The sequence below is a fragment of the Lepidochelys kempii genome, chromosome 13 (assembly GCF_965140265.1).
Source record: "Lepidochelys kempii isolate rLepKem1 chromosome 13, rLepKem1.hap2, whole genome shotgun sequence".
Taxonomy (NCBI): Eukaryota; Metazoa; Chordata; order Testudines; family Cheloniidae; genus Lepidochelys; species Lepidochelys kempii.
Window position 1 is genome coordinate 34,724,555 of NC_133268.1, and position 4,951 is coordinate 34,729,505.

Below are 4,951 nucleotides of genomic sequence, written 5' to 3' on the forward strand. Positions count from 1 at the left end.
TCTCAAGGAGTTAGGTACTCAGTATAGTCATCAGTAGAGCAGCCTTTTCTAACCCACCCCCAGCCACTCCTGCCCCCTCTCCAGAGCTCGTTAGCTCCCCTTAGCAAATATAGTGGCCTATCTGCTCCTCTTTGCAAGCTTTAGCTGTTTTCTAAATGCAATTTGCAAAACTAGAACCTGCTATAAACCCAGGCCTGCTCTCACCCAAAATGAGAATCCCCTAGATCAATGAACTGGGTAGCAAAGCTACAGCGAAGGGTTAGCACCATTATCCAAGGCACTGGTGAGCTCTCATCTGGAATACTGTGTGCAATTCTGGTCTCCCATGTGTAAGAAAGAGGAATTCAGACTGGAACAGGTGCAGAGAAAGGCTACTAGAATGATCAGAGGAATGGAAAATCTGCCTTATGAGAGGAGACTCAAAGAGCTTGGCTTGTTTAACCTAACCAAAAGAAGGCTGAGGGAGATACGATCACTCTCTATAAATACATCCAAGGGATAAACACCAGGGAGGGAGAGAAGATATTTAAGTTAAGTGCCAATGTTGACACAAGAACTAATGGATATAAACTGGCCATCAACAAGTTTAGGCTTGAAATTAGGTGGAGGTTTCTAACCAACAGAGGAGTGAGGTTCTGGAGTAGCCTCCCAAGGAGACCACTGGGGTAAAAAAAAAAACTGGCTCCGGTTTGTTACGCAGAGATCAGGAGATGGGAAAGCCCCAATCCAGTTCCCTCGGGCTAGTGTAAGGGTTTTATTACTGTCTTAACAGGGTTATTTTTCACAAAGGAATAATCTCTGATTACAAACAGACAGGGCTCAGAGACAAGGCAATGGGATGGGACGGATGTCTGCATGAAGAGAGATGGAAAAGGAGACGAACGAGAAGGGATGTGTTAGGGTATGTCTACACAGGGGTAAAAGCCCCTCAGCATCGCCATGGCTGGCCTGGGTCAGCTGACTCGAGTATGCAGGTCTCCTAAGGTTTTCCTTCTGTCCACCTTTGATCTAGAGAAGTACGATTTCTATGACCTGGTGGACACTTTGGATCATGAACTTACCAATCACAAGAGATGGGTTTTCCTGCTCAGCCTGCTGAACGTTTCTCTACAGATCTTACAAAAGAAGAAGGAAGCCCTAAGACAGTAGATGTGGAAATTAGCCCTTTTATCGGGAGCTGCCTTTGGAGACGTGGCTGCAATTCCTGGTCCTCATGTCAAAAGCCTCTCTCTTACTTTTAATGTTCCCATCTTGCTGAAACGCATGCACGATTATTCCAAGAGCTTCGGCCTGGAGGACGACTCCCTTGCAAAACTCGTTCAGCATTCTGGAAAGTCTGTCAATGACCTGAAAGCCATGGTAAAGACCCCACTGGACGAAGATCTAACAGTCAAATATGCGTGGGAATTACTAAACCATTATTGTCTTCAATGGGAGCTAAATTGGAGGCCATGACTGAGACTTGGATGCTGGTACCAGATTTTAGTGAGTATTGTGGGAAAGTCCAACCTGTGTTATGTGCCCTCACAGCGAAGGGTAATTATTTTAGTACTTCCCCAAATATGACCAACTGTTCCAGAGCTTAGATTGTATCTTGCAGGTTTTTTGGATTTCAGAGTAAGGAGTTTCAACAAAGAAGATAAATTGTCCCATTTGCTGTCTAAACAACTAAACATTTCCTACATAAACTTCTTCCCAGGTAGAGAAACTTGCTATTTTTAGGAACATATAATTACAAGAACACTGATATTCTTTGGGAGCGTAGATATTAAGTCTTCCCCTGACCATCCCCCATCATGAAGAGGAGATGGTGAGACGGTTGAAGCTTGCTGGTTCCTGTCATAAATATAAAGGGAAGGGTAAACACCTTTAAAATCCCTCCTGGCCAGAGGAAAAATCCTTTCACCTGTAAAGGGTTAAGAAGCTAGGATAACCTTGCTGGCACCTGACCAAAATGACCAATGAGGAGACAAGATGCTTTCAAAAGCTGGGGAAGGGAAAAACAAAAGCTCTCTCTCTCTGTCTGTGTGATGCTTTTGCCGGGGACAGAACAGGAATGGAGTCTTAGAACTTAGTAAGTAATCTAGCTAGATATGCGTTAGATTCTGTTTGTTTAAAAGGCTGAGAAAATAAGCAGTGCTGAATAGAATGGATGTTCCTGTCTTTGTATCTTTTTGTAACTTAAGGTTTTGCCTAGAGGGATTCTCTATGTTTTGAATCTAATTACCCTGTAAGGTATTTATCATCCTGATTTTACAGAGGTGATTCTTTTTACTTCTATTAAAATTCTTCTTTTAAGAAACTGAATGTTTTTTCATTGTTCTTAAGATCCAAGAGTTTGGGTCTGTGGTCACCTATGCAAATTGGTGAGGATTTTTATCAAACCTTCCCCAGGAAGTGGGGTGCAAGGTTTTGGGGAGGATTTTGGGGGGAAAGACGTTTCCAAACAGCTCTTTCCCAATAATAAACCCGGTTAGACGTTTGGTGGTGACAGTGAAAGTCCAAGGGCAACAGGTAAAATAGTTTATACCTTGGGGAAGTTTTAACCTAAGCTGGTAAAAGTAAGCTTGGGAGGTTTTCATGCAGGTCCCCACATCTGTACCCTAGAGTTCAGAGTGAGGAAGGAACCTTGACAGTTTTGTTTTAAAGTTTCCAGTCCAAAGAACTGTGTACGCAGAACCAGGCCCTATGTGTTAAGACACAAAATCAATGTGATGTGTGTCAACAAAGGTTGCGCTATACACAATATACCTAACACAAAGCCAAGAAAGGAAAAGTGAAGGCAACCAGACAGTACGTGCCCTACTCTGCCACCCAGAGACACACATCTCACCAGGCAGTTGCTCCCAGAATATTCTCTTTCCCCCTACATGTCCCAGTTATTGCTCAGACTCTCGGCTGTGGGTTGAGTTGTTATTAATGATTTTGTAGTTTAAATTGCCTAGGGCCAAATCCTTGTCCCCTCAAAGTCAATTGATTTGGTAGAGACGGAAGTGGTTGGGCCTTTTTATTTTATGCTGCTTTCGGGTTTACTTGTTTGTAATTGCTAGGAATTTGGGACACGATCAACATTCGTTATTCAGCAGTCAGCGTATTCACATGTAGAATCATAGAATCATAGAATATCAGGGTTGGAAGGGACCCCAGAAGGTCATCTAGTCCAACTCCCTGCTCGAAGCAGGACCAATTCCCAGTTAAATCATCCCAGCCAGGGCTTTGTCAAGCCTGACCTTAAAAACCTCTAAGGAAGGAGATTCTACCACCTCCCTAGGTAACGCATTCCAGTGTTTCACCACCCTCTTAGTGAAAAAGTTTTTCCTAATATCCAATCTAAACCTCCCCCACTGCAACTTGAAACCATTACTCCTCGTTCTGTCATCTGCTACCATTGAGAACAGTCTAGAGCCATCCTCTTTGGAACCCCCTTTCAGGTAGTTGAAAGCAGCTATCAAATCCCCCCTCATTCTTCTCTTCTGCAGGCTAAACAATCCCAGCTCCCTCAGCCTCTCCTCATAACTCATGTGTTCCAGTCCCCTAATCATTTTTGTTGCCCTTCGCTGGGCTCTCTCCAATTTATCCACATCCTTCTTGAAGTGTGGGGCCCAAAACTGGACACAGTACTCCAGATGAGGCCTCACCAATGTCGAATAGAGGGGAACGATTCTGTCTCTCGATCTGCTCGCTATGCCCCTACTTATACATCCCAAAATGCCATTCTTGGCAACAAGGGCACACTGCTGACTCATATCCAGCTTCTCGTCCACTGTCACCCCTAGGTCCTTTTCCGCAGAACTGCTGCCTAGCCATTCAGTCCCTAGTCTGTAGCTGTGCATTGGGTTCTTCCGTCCTAAGTGCAGGACCCTATGTACCTGATCTCAATAATCTCGGCATGTATTGCTTCTGGTTTTTATCATTGTTGCTTATTGCAGAAAGAGCTTTGTAGTTCAATAGAGGCCCACAGAATCAGAACATTTGACTCCAACCACCATTCAAAGAACTCCAGTCAGGGGCCCTAAATGGAATCCAGCCCCACCTACATCTCAGATTAGTGGGAAAAGAAAGAAAGAAAGAAAGAAAGAAAGAAAGAAAGAAAGAAAGAAAGAAAGAAAGAAAGAAAGAAAGAAATGGTTCCTAACTTTCAGATAAGCTGGCTGAGTACGATAAAGCTACCCTGGGTTGTGTCTACATTAGGGTTATGATCTCAAGTTAGCTACCTTGTTGTAAACAAGGCTTCCTCCTTCATGCCCACCCCTTCCCTGCTGCCATTGAAGACACAGCCAGAGACAGGAGAGGTTTGCATCAAAATGGAAGCAAAGCCTGACTCGCCAGCCAGGAAACATGATGCATTTTCAGGGGGAAGAGGTTGCACAAGAGAAGCCAAAAGGGCACTTTTCACAGGCCTAGGTGTCAGTGCCTGGGGGTGGGGCTCTGCTGTCACACACCCCTCAAGAGGCCTCATCTTCTATTCAGAAAAGTTCCAGTTAAAGACAACAAATTGAACTCTTGTCTCTGAGCTGGGTTGTTTGCATTAGGATGAGAAATTGAGGAAGCAAGATGGGTCTGTTCTGGGTGTGGTTTTGTATATTGCAAAGAATGCACACACAGTCCGGTTCTCTGAACACAGTGGGAGCAAACAGCAGCAGGCAGGTTCCTTGCTCAGAAATCCCCACGTCTGCACCTCCAGGTGGTTCTGTGCCCAAGAAATGCTGTCTTTCTGCTTCCTCTTCAACACACTCACAGTTCTCCTCGGGAATTTTTTACTCCAACACACCCAGCTGGCAAATCAGTATCCCAGCCCCTGTGTTTGCAATCAGCACTTGCAATATTCACGCACCAGGTGAGAACCTAACCTTCAGACTCAAAACATAGGGCAGTTAAAAGTGAATAAAACCATGCCCCAATGATAACTCCATATAGTCATAGATAGAGAGATGGGTTTATACAGTTCTGT